A 17,765-nucleotide genomic window follows, 5' to 3' on the forward strand; every position below is an offset into this window, starting at 1 on the left:
ATATGCATATATATTGAACACACACTGCACTATGTGTATTTGTATTGATCCTGCACAATCTTCGAGGGTGGGGACTATGTCACTTTCAAAGTTATAGTCTGATATCACGGGCCACAAAATCCATTCAGATTGTTTACTGGGCTTATCATTATAAAGACTTAAAGCCTCCATTCTACACATTAAGTACAGTCAACTATGCACACAGTCTGCCTGAAGATAATCACCCTCACACCAGTTATTTGATTTTATTATATTTGCCCAAAGATAATTCAAAATAACCCAAGTGATTTGCAGACTGGAGTTCCCTATCTGTTCATCAGTCAGCTAGAGAGAAAGACTGTACAAAGTTCAACATTCCCAAGAGAAAACCTCCTGGTTGTCCTAAAAAAAGACCCACCAGGCTGCTAATGGTGCTCTAGAGGCCTGGAGCATTATTAAGCTCTGTTCTCCCAGGTGAAGAGTTGTACATTAGAAGTAGGAATGGAGGCAGCAGTGTCATTCTTTCAAAGCAACGCCTGATAGGTTAGGTTGCGTACAGTTACTCTACCTGCCACCTACCTAATGTACTACCCATTATCTTCCCAATAACAGATATTTCAGAAGGCTTCAGCAGCATTTTTAAAAACTGGTACCCCTCCAGAATACCATTGTTTATGCAGACCTTTACCCGTATCTCAGATTGCCTATAATTAAATTTTCCTTGCGCTGGGCATTCAGCATGAATGTTGGTTTCAATTACTGCTCATTCATTGTTACAAGAGGGAAGAAACAGCTGGCAGTAACCAAAGATCTACTGCCAGGCCTAGCTTCTTCCGCCTTGTGAATGCAATTCCCTGGTGTCGCAATCTCTGCACACATCTAGTGGTTACTGGAGCAGGCTTACCCAGGCTCAGGAGCCAACAGCACACACCTCTCCCCAGCTCGGCCTCCAGAGACATAACCCCTGGAAACCGGGTTCAGCCACGGTGGGAGTATGGATGCCATACAAATCAGTGCCGTTTTTTTTTTTTTTTTTTTTTGAGAGCTGAGTCTTAAACATTTATCTGTACACTGTGGCCCATATCGAGTGGCACTTTTTCCTTTTATGTTTACATTAAAAAATCTCATTGATTGCCTGGGTTAGAGATGAATCCCAACTCTGCTAGTTCCACGCTATGAAACCTCTGACAATTTACTTTAGTTTCTCTGTGCCTCAGTTTCTCCATCTATAAAACACAAGATAATAACATCCTACATCATGGAATTGTGAGAAGTAAATGCAATAGTCTATGCAAAATGCTTAGGATTATTACACATGCTCTTCTGACCCCCCCTCAGCAGACTCTGTGAGGGGAAAGAGACTGGACGGCACACTGTATCCAAGACCTTTGCCCTCCTCCCAGAGCAGCTTGTTCAGGACGCTTCAGTCTCAAGACTTCCCATTTTGAGACTGATTTGATCCATGACGCTATTTTATCAAAAGTCTCTATGTAAAAGCTTTGCCAATTTTCCATCAAAGGATTAAAAGTATTTGGAAGAAAAATGCTAAATTAATGTAAAAATCCAAAAAATAGAAAACAACATACCGCTATATGCCTTTAAATGGATTTTCTAGCCTATTCTTATTAAAAATAAGCTTACAAATAAATACAAGAGGACAATCAAATAATGTACTTATTAATATTATTTTCGTGTCAAAAATACTTGAGATACTGATATGAAGTAAAGGAATGGGGTCCTGATGGTTTGAGGTCCAGAGAGTGTCAAATTCATGCTATATTATAAATAACAAAGAAATGGATGAAAAAAATACCTGACTTTGAACTTTCCTTTTTTATCAGATCACGTGATCCTACATCTCAGTGTCTTTGCTTCCTCTGCACCGGGAAGATACTTCTGTGCCCAACTTACACTGTGAGATTTTATGAGCATCAGGAAAGAAAGAATTACTTTAAAATACACATACACATCTTAGAGTAAAGCTGGCAGGTTGAACACAGGATCTATTTCACTTCCAAACACCACTGAAAAGAACAGTAAAGGGACTTTTCAAAGTAGAACTTCGTAACAGTAATGAGGACAGAATGTGGGGACTAGAAAACAGATAAAAGTGGAAAAATTGTATCTGAGTCATTAGTGAATCCAGTTGATAAGACAGTGAGTGGAAGTTTAAGGAATTCAAAAAGAGGCCTAAAATGTCACTTGATATTGAATTGTGATGAAGAAAGGCTACTGTTTCACCAGATTTTAAGTTGGGAAATGCCAGTGCTATCTACAATAGAGGGTTTGAAAGGTGGTGTCAGGAACCTGCCACCTGGGAACTTATTCCAAATTCAGTCTTTTTTTTTTTAATTGACGTACAATTGGTTTACAATATTGCATCAGTTTCAGGTGTACAGCATAGCAATTCAGTACTTTTACAGATGATATTCCATTATGGGCTTCCCTGGTGGTGCTAGTGGTAAAGAACCTGCCTGCCAATGCAGGAGACATAAGAAAGGCAGTTTTGATCCCTGGGTTGGGAAGATCCCCTGGAGGAGGGCATGGCAATCCACTCCAGTATTCTTGTCTGGAGAATCCCAAGGACAGAGGAGCCTGGTGGGCTACAGTCCATACAGTCGCATAGAGTCGAACACGACTGAAGTGACTTAGCACAGCACACATAGGTTATTATAAGATAATGGATATAATTCTCTATTCTATGTAGTAAATCCTTGTTGCTTATCTATTCTATATATAGTAATTTGTATCTGTTAATCCTATAGCATTGGTTTGTCCCTCCCCCTCTTCCCTCTCCCTTTTGGTAACCCAAGTTTGTTTTCCATATCTGTGAGTCTGCTTCTGTTTCATATATGCATGCATTTGTATTATTTCTTAGATTCCACATAGAAGTGATATCATACAGTATTTGTCTTTCTGTATGACTTAACTTCACCAAGCATAATATTCTCTAGGTCCATCTGCTACTGCTGCTAAGTTGCTTCAGTCATGTCTGACTCTGTGCGACCCCATAGATGGCAGCCCACCAGGCTCCCCCGTCCCTAGGATTTTCCAGGCAAGAACACTGGAGTGGGTTGCCATTTCCTTCTCCAATGCATGAAACTGAAAAGTGAAAGTGAAGTCGCTCAGTCGTGTCCGACTCCTAGCGACCCCTTGGACTGAAGCCTACCAGGCTCCTCCATCCATGGGATTTTCTAGGCAAGAGTACTGGAGTGGGGTGCCACTGCCTTCTCCGTAGGTCCATCTAGATTGCTACAAATGGCAATATTCCATTATTTATGGCTGAGTAATATTCTAGGCGTGCTGCAATTCATGGGGTCGCAAAGAGTCGGACACAACTGAGCAACTGAACTGAATATTCCAGTAGATGCATGCACATGTGCATGCATGCACACACACACACACACACACACTCTTCTTAATCCAACTGTCTGTTGATGGGCACTTGGGTTGTTTCTATGTCTTGGTTAATTATATGTGTTGGAGTGCATGTCTCAATTTAGTGTTTTTGTTTTTTTCTAGATACCCAGGAATAGAATTTCCAAATGAAATTCTAATGAAATTTTCAATGAAATTCATCCATACCAATGAACCAAATACTCTGAGGCTCAAGACTGTTTTAACAAACCTGTAACTATGCAGCAGGTGTAGATGATTATCAATGGGGCCCTGCTCTTCACAGGGCATAATTATACAGCATTAGACACAGATTCACTCCCAAGGTAAAGACCGAAACCTCAAAAATGAAGGGATTTTAAAGATGTTTCCTGCAAAGTTTAAAAAAATAATAATAATTTTAAATGATAACTAAAGTATATATATTTTAATATTTCTAGAAATGGACTTTATGTTACAAAACTATTTCTGAAAACTTCAGCAAGCTCATGGAAAAATTTTACTACAAAACAGTACCTCCATTTATGAATAAAAAAGAAAATAAAGCAAAAAGCTCTATCATGAACCAACAAGACTTTGTTGTCTACTAATCCTTGGGATTGCAAAATTTCTTGGATTCCAGATTCAGAAACAGAAAGACACAATCCAGTCACTGCCATTGACTAGAACGGAGGTCAGTAAACTTTTTATGTAAGGGTCTGGCATATATACAACCTCGCTGCAGCTATTCAACACTACCATTGTTCAGTAGTTCCCCCTTATGAGTGGTTTTGATTTCTGATATTTCAGTTATCCACGGTCAACCATGATCTGAAAAATATTAAATGGAATATTTCAGAAATAATTCATTTGCCTTAAACTGCATGCCATTCTGAGCAGTGTGATAACATCTCCTGTCATCCGACTCTTTCCTTCCCAGATCATGCATCATGTCTGTGTCGAGCATATCCCACCTATGAATCACTTAGTAGTTGTCTGGGTTATCAGATCATTGGCTGTAGTATCACAGTCTTTGTGTTCAACCAACCCTTACTTGACTTAATAATGGCCCCAAAATGCAAGAGTAGTGATGCTGGCAATTCAGATCTGCCAAAGAGAAGCCATAACGTCTTGCCTTTAAGTGAAAAGGTGAAAGTCCTTGACTCAATAAGTAAAGGAAAAAACTGTATGTGGAGGTTGATAAGATCTACAGTAAGAATGAATCTTCTATCTGTGAAATTGTAAAGAACAAAAAAGAAATTTGTGCTAGTTTTGCTATCATACCTCAAACTGCAAAAGTTAGGGCCACAGTGCGTAGTGCTTAGTTAGGATGGAAAAGGCATTACATTTGTATAATATTTTGAAAGAGACCACATTCACATAACTTTTATTATAGTCTATTGTTATAATTGTTGTATTTTATTATTATTAATATCTTACTGTGCCTAATTATAAGTAAAACTTTATCACAGGGGATTACGGGAGTGGGAAAGGAGCCATAGACAATATGTACCTGAATAAGCATAGCTTGTTCCAATAAAACTTTATTTACAAAGCAAGACTGCAAGCTTGTGGGCTATAATTTGCTGACTCCTGAACCAGATTTTGAACGATCAGGAAGCATTCTAGGGACCAGATACTACAGAGTACTTTCAAAGATTATAGATTACCAAGGAGTTTCCCATGGCAGGTCTGTTAATCTGTACTAAAGAATTCACCTGCCAATGCAGGATATGCAACAGACACAGATTCAATCCATGGACTGGAAAGATTCCCTGGAGTAGGAAATGGTACCCAAGTCCAGTATTCTTGCCTAGAGAATCTCAAGGACAGAGGAGCCAGGTGTGCTACAGTCCATGGGGCACAAAGAGTTGGACATGACTGAGCGACTGAATACACACAGTTGGCAAAGTTATTTATAAAGAAGATATTGAATTTACTAGCTTCTTGCCAACTTCAGATTTTTCTATTTCCTCTAACATGTGAAAGTGTGAGTACCTCAGTCACGTCCGACTCTTTGTGACCCTATGGACTGTACCCGCCAGGCTCCTCTGTCCATGGAATTCTCCAGGTGAGAACAGTGGAGTGGGTAGCCGTTCCCTTCTCCAGGGGATCCTCCCGACCTGTTCACTGAACTTGGGTCTCCTGCATTGCTGGCAGATTCTTTACCATCTGAGTTACCAAGAATGCCACCAACATGTGAAAAAAAAGGTACTTTATGCTTAGAAATACATGAATTGAAAAACACTAATAAAACAAAGTCTAGAGAAGACTGTTTTGATCAGAGGAAACTTTTACTTCTGATGCCAGTTTTATTAAAAGCCACATGTGAAAAAGATTTGCTAATCTCTACCTGAAGGATAACATCCTAAGTAGTCGACAAATATTTTAAGAAAATGAATAAATTTTTTAACAAAAGGAAAAATGTAAACTAACTCTTTGCAAGGTTTGTTAAGTTTATAAAATTTAAGAAGGTAAAAAGAAACATGAAAAGGGGCAAAATTTGTTTAGTTCAAAAATGAGTGATGAGACAAAAGTCTATACAAGGGCATTCAAGTAACAAATTCTCAGCACCCATCATTCTCCTGCAGACCCCTCCTATATAGGCTGGATTCCTCATCTTTGCCACACTATACTTGATTTAGTATAAATTTTGGTATAAATTTTCACCAGTTTTTCCTTTTAAATGTTTTATTCTAGAATAATTTTAGATTTTTAGAAAAGTTACAAATACAGTACAGAGTTCCCCCAAACCCAGGACTTCCTCCAGTTTTTAAAAGCTGACAAAACAAGAGACCTTCATTTGAAAGTTCAGTTCAACAATTTACAATGTCAGTTGAAAAAAAAAATTAGACATCTGAAAATAAATTCAAATGCCAAATGTGTAGTTATTGTCTAAATAAATTGTAAAGTACTTTCAAATTTAGTTTTCTTAATATGAAAGTTTAGTCGGCAAATCACCCTCGGTTCTCAGCTTCTGTCACCTCAAATGGGCATACGCCCTGTCACTTTCTGCGTGATACTCTTTTCATTTCCTTCACAGCACTTATCTCACTCAGTAGTTCCAGTATTTGTTTATTGGCTTTTTGTCTATCCCCAGAGACTTCCCCTGTTGTGTTTCCCACTTCTTATTGTAATCTCTGCACTTAGAACAGTGCCCGTGTACACTGAGTAGAGACACTCAGTAGACTTTGCTGGATGAATGAATGAATACATGAGCAAACACTAGATATGGCAGGGGTGATAAGAGGCATGTGATAAAAGACACATCTATTTAAATTGCCATTGTTTCTGAAACTTCTGTCCTTTACCACCAGCCATATACAGCTGAAGTTTTGGAGAGACTGTCAGTCTACCATCTGTGTAACCACTGCTTCCCGAGACAAAATCTAGAAATGTTACTTCCAATAAATCCTTGTAGTCTGAAAGCCAAAGCTTTCAAAGCAGGTCTGTATTGTTGGTTCACTGCACTCAGGACTTCCTGGCATTATTCATTAGATGTGAAAAGTCAATTTAAAAAAACATTTAAATCACCCTTAGAGTTAGACTAACTAAAGTCTAATTAATCATCTTTCTGTACCTAAAAATATGTTTGGAAAAAAACTCAAAAATACTGGATTCCAACCTTATGGAGGGTTGGAAATGAGATATTTTGAGAAGACAGGTGAAAAAAGACTAATGGTGAGTGGAAAAAAAAAAAACTCTCCTTTTTCCCTCCTACTGTCTATCCCTCAGCTTCAAGTTCAAGGAATCACCTGCTTGTAGGAAAAAGAAAGGAAGGATAGACAGGTGGCAGGAAGGAAGGACAGATGGCAGGACGGAAGGGAGAGGCAACTATCTAGTCCTGTATTCTCTATGAAAACTTACATTTCTCCCAAGATCAAATATTACAAAATGTGTCCCAAAATCAAAGCACTTGATCCCTTTACTGAGCAAGGAAAAAGAAAGTCATTCTAATATAAGCATCCGAAAAATATCCATTTATCAGATAAAAAGAAGCAAGAAGAACAAAACTGCAGAGGCACTTTCAGACTATTTAGAGTATTTATTTTTCTTCTCCTTCTGGACCTGCACTATAATGAAGGGTAGACACTAGTAAGTGCATCAATGCAGCACAAATTGATCCACCGTCCAAAGAGTACAATAATCCTACTGTCACTTCCGGAACCTCTCCTGCTGAAGATGTAATGAGTTGCAAATAACTCAAATTATTCGTGGACTGAAGATTTAATAGACTACATCTCACTGCCAAGAAACATATCAACATCAATACCAAAAATGGAGGTGAAAGAAATTCAGTTTTTGACCACATACATAAATTTTGGAAGCTCAAATATAATGATAATGATAAAAGATATATAAAATTCTACATTTTTTCTCTCTACAAAAATAGAACAATTATTAGTAGCCATGCTGAGATTACTCATCTGAGAAGAGATACAAATATAAAATCACATAATATTAAACTCCATAAGGTTAACTTGAAAAATTCAGTGTCAACTTATAATTTTTTATTTTAAAAAATATATATTTCTGCCTCTGTTCCCTAAAAAGGCCTGGAAACACTGACAACTGATAAGAATGAATACCCTTAATGTCCAGACTGTAGTTTCTAAATTCCATTTTCTACTAAAAGGAACCAGAGCTCCTTGTAATAACTGATTCTTAGATTGGGCTACAAAGTAAACAAGAGGAGCTTAAAGTATCCCTTTGAACCAAAAAGCAGGGGTCAAAAAACCTAATAGGGCATGGCTGCCTTTCGGATGTTCTTTATCTTGATCTGGGTGCCAATTATATGGGAATACTGAGTTTGTGAAAACTCACTGTGATTCACTTATGATGGATTCTCTTTTCCATATGTATTTACAGGAACCAATCTGAAGGGGTTCCCAAAGAGCAAAGTTTTTATTTGAGCATACTGAAAAAAAGAAAAAGTCACTGCAACTAATCAAAATATACTCTTAAAATCCATGAATTTACAATGATCCTCAAGAAAAAAAAGGAATTCTCTGCCTAAAAGAACAAAGAAATATCTTTGATCACCTTTTAAAGAGAGAAGCCAAGTGGAATGGTATCAATACTGCCAGTTCTCGTTGGATATTCTCTCCATTTCTCCTACCTGAGGGAGAAGTCTTGTGATCTTCATAACAGGTAAAAGGGAGCAAACATCAACTGTCTTGCTGTACCAGAACTGAGTACTCTTTCTCTTCTTCCAGTTTCTACCTACGTCATATTTGTTGACTGGTTAGCTGATTTACGGGCTTCCCTTGTGGCTCACCTGGTAAAGAATCCACCTGCAATGAGGGAGACCTGGGTTCGATCCCTGAGTTGGCAAGATCCCCTGGAGAAGGGAAAGGCTACCCATGCCAGTATTCTGGCCTGGAGAATTCCATGGACTGTATAGTGCTGAGCGACGGAACTGAGAACTGAGAGACTGCATGTAGTGTGTGGGGTCACAGAGTTGGACATGACCGAGCGACTTTCACTCACTAGCTGATTTACTGGGTTTACCATTTTCACATTCCAACAGATTTTATATGTCAGTAATGACTCTCAAGTACTTTGGTTCCATTCTTCTGGTCCTACTTGTCCTTTCCTCAGGGAGTTAAGGAAAGTGGAATGTGGAACTAATAACAGGAATGCCAAGGAAAAAGAGATAAAGGGGCTTTCTGAAAGCATTTATGACCATACATGTTGTTATTGTTCAGTCGCTATGTCCTGTCTGACTCTTTGTGACCCCACAAACTGCAGCACCCCAGGCTTCCCTGTCCTTCACCATCTCCTGGAGTTTGCTCAAACTCATGTCCATTGAGTCGGTGATGCCATCCAACCATCTCATCCTCTGTTGTCCCCTTCTTCTCCTGCCCTCAATCTTCCCCAGCACAAGGGTCTTTCCCAATGAGTTGGCTCTTTGCATCAGGTGGCCAAAGTTTTGGAGCTTCAGTTTCAGCATCAGTCCTTCCAATGAATATCCAGGACTGATTTCCTTTAGGATAGACTGGTTTGATCTTCTTGCTGTAATAGGCACTCTCAAGAGTCTTCTCCAGCACCATAGTTAGTTCGAAAGCATCAACTCTTTGGCACTCAGCCTTCTTTATGGTTTATGGTTTATCCAACTCTTACATCCACACATGACTACTGGAAAGACCATAGCTTTGACTATATGGACCTTTGTTGGCAAAGGGATGTCTCTGGCTTTTTAATATGCTGTATAGGTTTGTCATAGCTTTCCTTCCAAAGAGCAAGCTTCTTTTAATTTCATGGCTGTAGCACTGTCTGCAGTGATTTTCAGTTCAGTTCAGTTCAGTCGCTCAGTCGTGTCCGACTCTTTGCGACCCCATGAATCGCAGCACGCCAGGCCTCCCTGTCCATCACCAATTCCTGGAATTCACTCAAACTCATGTCCATCGAGTTGGTGATGCCATTCAGCCATCTCATCCTCTGTCGTGCCCTTCTCCTCCTGCCTCCAATCCCTTCCAGCATCAGAGTCTTTTCCAATGAGTCAACTCTTCGCATGAGGTGGCCAAAGTACTGGAGTTTCAGCTTTAGCATCATTCCTTCCAAAGAAATCCCAGGACTGATCTCCTTCAGAATGGACTGGTTGGATCTCCTTGCAGTCCAAGGGACTCTCAAGAGTCTTCTCCAACACCACAGTTCAAAAGCATCAATTCTCTGGCGCTCAGCTTTCTTCACAGTCCAACTCTCACATCCATACATGACCACTGGAAAAACCATAGCCTTGACTAGATGGACCTTTGTTGGCAGAGTAATGTCTCTGCTTTTCAATATGCTATCTAGGTTGGTCATAACTTTCCTTCCAAGGAGTAAGCATCTTTTAATTTCATGGCTGCAGTCACCATCTGCCGTGATTTTGGAGCCCAAAAAAATAAAGTCTGCCACTGTTTCCACTGTTTCCCCCATCTACTTGCCATGAAGTGATGGGATGGAATGCCATGATCTTAGTTTTTTGAATGTTAAGTTTTAAGCTGCAGAGTTTTTCACTCTCCTTTTTCACCTTCATCAAAAGGCTCTTTAATTCCTCTTCGCTTTCTATTAGGGTGGTGAGTGTGAAAGTCATTCGGTCATATCTGACTCTTTGTGACCCCATGGACTACACAGTCTATAGAATTCTCCAGGCCAGAATACTGGAATGGGTAGCCTTTCCCTTCTCCCGGGGATCTTCCCAACCCAGGGATTGACCCCAGTCATCTGCATATCTGAGGCTGTTGACTATACATGGATACACACTAACTCCAGAAGAGGAATGGAAACAAACCCCTTTACCTAAGGAAATGAGATGCCACTTACCTGCTTTTTCTTTTTAAGAAGAGTTTAATTTCTTTCTTATGTAGTCAAGTCACAAGTCAAAAATGTGTGGAAACAAATTTCCAGTTACTTTAGTCCCATAAACTTAACCCAACAGTCAAAGGGACTCATGTACATTTCATTTTCATGTATGGTCAAATATCAAGACATACTGGGCAAGACCTAAGACATCCCATGAGATAAAGCAAAAGCAGTGTAGCCAGAGGACAGTAAACTACCAGAAATCAACATCCAGTCCCAGTGGGCTTCTTTCTTGTTTGCTTCAACATTAAAAATGAGTATTTTGAGACCTAAAATCTGCTCTAGTAAGAGGCACTTTGAAAAATGAGGTGCTGGGATAAGAACCACTGTTTTGGGATCAAGTCAGTTTCCCCCATCTGTAAACTATGATCAAATAAGTAATGTTTGCATTTAGCCAATGCAGAAAAAAAAGTACTATGCCCATAAGGGCCCTATAATTTAAAATGTGTTCATGGTTAAGGCTCTTTGCTAAGTCACTTCAGTCGTGTCCGACTCTGTGCGACCCCATAGACGGCAGCCCACCAGGCTCCCCCGTCCCTGGGGTTCTCAAGGCAAGAACACTGGAGTGGGTTGCCATTTCCTTCTCCAATGCATGAAAGTGAAAAGCGAAAGTGAAGTCGCTCAGTCATGCCCGACTCTTCGTGACCCCATGGACTGCAGCCTACTGCCGGGAGCCGGCATATTGCATATTGAGTGCATATTGCATATTGCATATTGAGTGCAGCACTTTCCACAGCATCATCTTTCAGGATCCGGAATAGCTCAGCTGGAATTCTATCACTGCTGGGAGCCAGCGTGAGGAATTCCGCCCATGACAAAGGTCATGAGGAAGGAGGCTCGGCATACGCAAAGGCGGAATCGAGCCTCAGGAGTCCCCCTGGAAATTCTTGAGCATCTACCCCCAAAACCAGAGTCTGCCTACTTTCTGCTTTGTGCTTTCACCTACACCTCTGACTTTACGGGGGGCTGTCCCCCACTACCTCTCTCTGAAAAAAGTTAGCTTACAGCTCCAGTTAATAATTCCTGGGTGTGACAGTGTTTAACCTACAAACTCCTTTGGAAATCCTCTAGCCTGCCTAAATAGGTTTTTCCGGCCACATGTGATTGTTCAGAGCCTCCCAACTGTGAGAGGCAGGAGATGTTCTAAACTGTCTAAACACAGATTCCTTTGAGTAGTTCAAAGACTGATTAGAAATTGTATTGGTGAAGGGTTTTTCACTTATTGGGCCAATGTTTGCTGCTAAGTCTCCATACTCCTTACCTACTGTGTCCTTGGCAGTGTATTGATTGATATAATGGGTGTATAGAATGTAAGTAGTAGCCTCCATGTTTGTAACCTTGGACCCTTGAGTTAAGTCTTTTCTTGATTGAGCCCGCCTCACCTTTGCCCTATAGGAATGCAGCTTTGTCCAATGCTTTTTTGGAGGCTGGTGCCTGACTTTGGAATAATCACCTTTAGAGAAAGATAAGTTTCTTAAAATGTTAACAGGCCTCCTGGCCAGAAGATGATGTAGATCACCTGAACTTTTGCATATGGTAAGTTTGAAAGCCTGGCTTAGATTACAGCCAGGAACTGCTGTCCTTGCATGACTCCACCCCTTCCCCTATTATCCTTTATGCATAACTTAAAGTATAAAAACTACTTTGGAAAATAAAGTGCGGGCCTTGTTCACCGAAACTTGGTCTCCCCATGTCGTTCTTTCTCTTACCTTCTGGCTGAATTGTTCAGCCTCTTTTCTTTACTGAGTTTTCCTACTGAGCTATCCTTATTTCAGCCTCTTTTCTCCACTGAATTTCCTCACTGAGCTATCCTTATTCTATTACTCTTTATATCCTTAATTAACGTTTAATTAAGCAGTTGTTTCCTGATCCTCGCCTACGCCGTGTCTCCTTCGAATACCCTGGATCAGCCGGGGCTGGACCCCGGCAGCCTACCAAAAGTTTGATTCAATATCAAATTAAGAGGAACATTACAGCAAGTAATTTAGCCCCCAACAATATACAGTGATCAAAGATGGGGAAAGAGAAATTTGTGATTAACTACAACCCACTGTGCTTGAAGATGTATCTGATTTTGATGGTGAGATTTCTCAGTAGATTTCTCATGTAGATGGCAGAGTATACAGCTCAGTGATTCACTCTGGTGTCCAGAATGAGTAATGGCCTAGATGATGGACTCAAAATCCTATAAGTTAAAGTGTTAGTCACTCAGTCATGTCCAGCTCTTTATAACCCATGGACTGTAGCCTGCAGGGCTCCTCTGTCCATGGAATTCTGCAGGCAAGAATACTGGAGTGGTAGCCATCCTCTTCTCCAGGGGAACTTTCCAACCCAGGGATCAAACCCGGGTCTCCTGCATTGCATGCAGATTCTTTACCATCTGAGCCACCAGGGAAGCCCAAATGCCTATAGACGTCCTTCAAAAAAAAGCCAACCCAATGAATCACTTTACCTCCCTGGACCAAAACAGTCAGATCAGGCAATGGAGCCGTTAGGCTGTGACACATCAGACTCTGAAATGACAACCTCGGGGCTGGCAAAAAAGATTCAGACCTTATCACCATGGAAATTAGATTTCCCAGCTAAGAACCATGGGCCATCTGGTTTTGTAAGTTTTCCTCCTTCATAGGCAAGTCTGGCAGGTGTTAGCTTAATCTCAGAAAATCATCATTCTCACAGTGCACAAATTTTATATAAATAATAAAATGCCAAAAGAGAAAGTGAATAAAGACTAAGAGAGTGTTATGTGTAAACTACAGGGGAGATGCTTCATGTAAGGAGAGAAGAAAGTGATCTTAAAGCAGAAATCTTACCTCAAAAGCCTTTAGACCAGGCAGGTAACATATAAGGCTGGTTATTTAAGACTTAGGGGAAGGTAAAGACTACCACATTTCAGTCCTTGAAATAGTAAAAAGACCATATTTTTTAATCATCCAAGAGAAGCCAGGTGTGTGTGTGCGTGTGTGTGTGTGTGTGTGTGTATCTTATGTCAGGTATCCAGATTGCCCAATGTTGGCAATTAACTCAATTTTTAAAAATAAACTTCTATAGATTAAAAAAATTAAGCCTAAAATTTGGCCAGTAGGCCACCAGTTTGCAAGCTAAGCTTTAGAATTTAACTTTAAATAATATAATAAATAATAAGCAGAAAGCTCCCATCGTACCACCCCCACCACTGCTGCTGCTCTTGTGCCTCCAAGAAAATAAGGGTGTGAGTAGAGGATAAATACTGCAAAAGATCCCCAAGAGCAATGATGGTACATCCTCCCATTCTGGGGGTCTCTGACCTCAGAAAGTAGAAAGTATAACTGGGAGGGATGGGTCCAAACGGTGAAGACCCTGGGCCTAAAATGTCAAATAGCATATTTCAGGTGGCTCTGAAAACAATAACTGCAAATATCAAAGGTGACAAGGGGCCCATAGTGAGCACTGCTGGTGTATTATTCATTTCAGCCTCATGTGCAAAAATAATACAATCAGTTGTCTATTTATTCACTATGAAAGATTATAAAAACTGGATGCATTTTAAGAATGTGTACAGCATGCATATATAATGAAAGCAAGGATAACCTTTCAGTCATTTTCAGGATTAGGTCTGCAGGCTCATTACTCAAGAAGGGAAAGGGACCATCTTATTCTCACATGATGCCAGACATCAGACAACAAGAGGTTCAATATTTTGGCATGTTTTTTACTTCCTATCTTTAAGAATATTACTGCAGAACTTTTTATTAAGATGGCTAAACATGACTAGAATGACCATGCCTTATTTTGGGATCTGATAGACACATAAGAAATAGAAAAAAAACATGTTCCTGAGATTTGGTAATATTTTGCTAATCTTTTGCTGTTATTGAGCATTGACTAATCTAATCCTGCTTTTGATTTTTTTTTAAGTTTTTTTTTTTGGATGTGGACCATTTTTAAAATCTTTATTAAATTTGTTACAATATTGTTCCTGTTTTATGTTTTGGTTTTTGGCTGTGAAGCATGTAGGATCTTATTTTCCTGACTAGGGATTAAACTTGCACCCCCTGCATTGGAAGGCAAAGTCTTAACCACTGGACAGCCAGGTCCTGCTTCTAATTTTAAACTTGCATTATCCTAACTCACCTTGTAACTGGGGGTTTGACCTTCTAGGTTGGCTTTAAGGTAAAAGCTGTTTGAAGCAGTTTATCCTCAGGTGCCCGTAGCTTTGACTGGAGAATTTGGTCTGTCAACTGAGGCTTCTGGGGTTATCTGGTAAATTAGGAGTGGTTTCTCGATTTCTTTTTTCAGGAAGGGGCAGAAGCTGAAAAAGAGAGATACTACAGTTGTATAGCATGTCTCCATAGACCTTTCATGAGCCTCTGTGGCCAACAGAAAATTCTTTCCAATTTATCTTTAGAGGAGAAAGTTCATAAGGGATGGCATTTGAGATTTTACCTCCTTTGTTCAATCTTATGTAATCTCAAAGACGTAACCACTGGGCTCCTCGGCATAATTTATATCTTACCCAGAGCGGGGAATAAGAAAACTCTCAACTTACAGAGCAAGTATTTTCTAAAAGGAAATGAAGCATATTTTCTAGAAACATGTTTACACCTCCAATTAAATGTAAACATCGAAGAGTTTTTTTCATCTTTTAAATCTGTATTGGGTTATAGCTGATTTACAATGCTGTGTTAGTTTCAGGTGTGCAGCAAAGTGAATCTGTTATATATACATACGCCCAGTCATTTTTAGATTCTTTCAGTTTTTTAAAACAGTCACTATGAAGTGGTTCCACTGCACAAAAATGTATGATCCCAATATCCTGATGAAGACCTATTAATGGTCTCTTATTTGCCCTGGGTAGAATTATTGCCAAATCCCTAGAACAATCCTCTAGCAAAAAGAGCTAACTATACTAGCAAAGCATAGTGTTCAACTTGGCATCATATCTCAGAAGGCAAAGAAACAATATTGAGAAGACAAAAGCATGTTCACTTTAAGTTTTTTTAAAAAAGGAAAATAAATATCTGACCCTGAAATGTGACAACAGTTTTTTCCTTCAAGTCTCAGACCTCTCTCTAGCAGCCTTGTTTATTCACAAGGGAGCTGTAAAAATGACTCCTCAGGTCTGATTATCTCTCAAGCCTATTCTTTCATTCTGCTGTAGTTTTTTCTCATTTTACCTATGGAGAAGAAAAAAAAAAAAAAAGCAATACACATATACTAAAAAACTAGGACTTAAAAGTGCAAAAGATTTCTACTTAGTATCTTGTGTATGGTTGCTCTTTAAGTATCATTTTTATACAAAAAGTGTTTGTTCATTTAGAGCTCCTTTAACTCTACCAAAAAAGCTTTTGAAGTCTCTACTGTGTTGTAAGACAATTCTGCACATCTTACAATTACTAAATAAAATTTAATTAAATTTAAATTTGATTATGATGATGACACAGAAGAACTAGGGTTAGCATCCATCAAGCTTATTTTTGTATGCTCAGCATTATATGTTTATTTTCTGCAAACACTACTCAATCTATGCTTTTTAATCCCATATAATTATAGGCAGACTGAATATGAATGGTCAGCTATAGAAACTCCCCTATACTGCAGTTCTCTGCATGCACTGCCCTAGTCTTACTCTGCATAACTTCTTACTATCCTGTAATAGCAAACAGGAAGGTAAGGGAGAACAGAGGACCACAGGGTAACAGCAAAGTTTCCTCTCTTTCTCTGTTTCCTCCAATCCAGTGGCAGAGAAGGAGAAGGGTGGTTGAATCTTGCTAACTGTGCCTAAAGAACGCCCTCCCTCCCACATCACACACACTGCGTGCACGTCCTGTGTCTAGCCTGTGTGAACCGCATCTTGGCCTGGGTTCCATTTTTTACTTCACTCATCTCTTTCTGCATAGTCTTGGCTTCAAAATCCAGCTCAAAACCACAACTTCCACCTCTTTCATCGATATTCCCAGCTAGAAAGGAGTTCCTCATCATCACACCTGGTACTTTGGTCAATTCTGACTAATGTGAGTCTGACCTGGTCTTTCATGCTGCTTACACCTCTCATCTTACCAGGCTGTGCTCACTCTGGAAGTAGGGACCAGACCGCAGTTTCTTGTACACTGTAAGTGTGGGAGTTAAAAAGTGAATTTAGAAGTTCTCTATTTATATGTACTTTGCAAAAGGTATTTCTGAGACTATAATTAATGTTTATACAGACGTTCTGCATCACTTTCAAAAGGGCAACAAATCACTATATAGTGTAGTGCCTTCTATAACCTTCGGGGGGACTGACTGTTCTACATTAAAAAATTACCAATCTATCAATACATATTTCACATAAAATCAAATGTCCCTGATACCAGAAATATTAGGAATAATCATTTTAATTCATCTTCAAAAACTTCATTAGTACAGAAAGAGTTATATTGTCACATTCAATTTCCAAATTTCTGGGTGACCAATTTATTAAGTTTTACTCAAAAACCAGAAAGTTAACCAAGTGGCAACTAAACTTTAATTAGAAACTATAAAGGATCTTGCTTTACGTCGCACATAAACTGCGTACGGGGCAGAAGTTCAAAGGCTCTAAGCTTACAAAGTTCAAGTCTGATTACTCCTTGTGACAGTACACACTGAAGTTTAATTCCTAAAACCCTCAGTAAAAAATAAACTCAGAGAAGGGAAGATGTAGTTTCTTTTTAAAACTATAGGCAAAATCGATTCTTTAAAAGAAAACATTATATCTGCTTTTTATCAAAATACACTAAAGGAATCATGTTCTAGCTTAATGATAGCCTCTGCAGTTTGACACCCACCTGCTCAGCTCTTAATAAATTAATAGTTGGAAAGGTTGGAAAGGCTGATTTGAACAAAGTCTTTTATGCTAGACAGTACTTGAGTAGGTGTCTCTGCAAAATCTCATCAGGGGAGTTGAGTGGTGTGGCAAAGGTTCCTTCTGAATGGCTCATTCAGGAACCAAATGATCCATTATCTTTGCAACAGAATTTTTCCTGTAAATTATGTGACTAATCCTCCTACAGCCTGAATTTTGCCCACCAGACACCATGTTCTTGTCTGGCACAGTCCCCACACAG

At 39.4% G+C, this 17,765-nt stretch overlaps 1 protein-coding gene across 19 annotated transcripts in view; it reads right to left on the reverse strand.

The window, feature by feature from the left end:
- The window catches only part of OSBPL6 (oxysterol binding protein like 6), a 215,399-nt gene that overhangs the window by 100,974 nt on the left and 96,660 nt on the right, over positions 1–17,765 (reverse strand). For 13 of the 19 annotated variants that reach the window (XM_027556852.1, XM_027556750.1, XM_027556736.1 and 10 more), the window contains one exon: positions 14,815–14,992. The exons of the other annotated variants lie outside the window; for them this stretch is intronic. The gene's annotated coding sequence lies outside the window, so the exon portion shown is untranslated. The remainder of the gene's footprint in view (positions 1–14,814; positions 14,993–17,765) is intronic. 19 annotated transcript variants of the gene reach the window in all.

This window comes from Bos indicus x Bos taurus, chromosome 2, assembly GCF_003369695.1.
Source record: "Bos indicus x Bos taurus breed Angus x Brahman F1 hybrid chromosome 2, Bos_hybrid_MaternalHap_v2.0, whole genome shotgun sequence".
In the NCBI taxonomy this organism is placed as follows: Eukaryota; Metazoa; Chordata; class Mammalia; order Artiodactyla; family Bovidae; genus Bos; species Bos indicus x Bos taurus.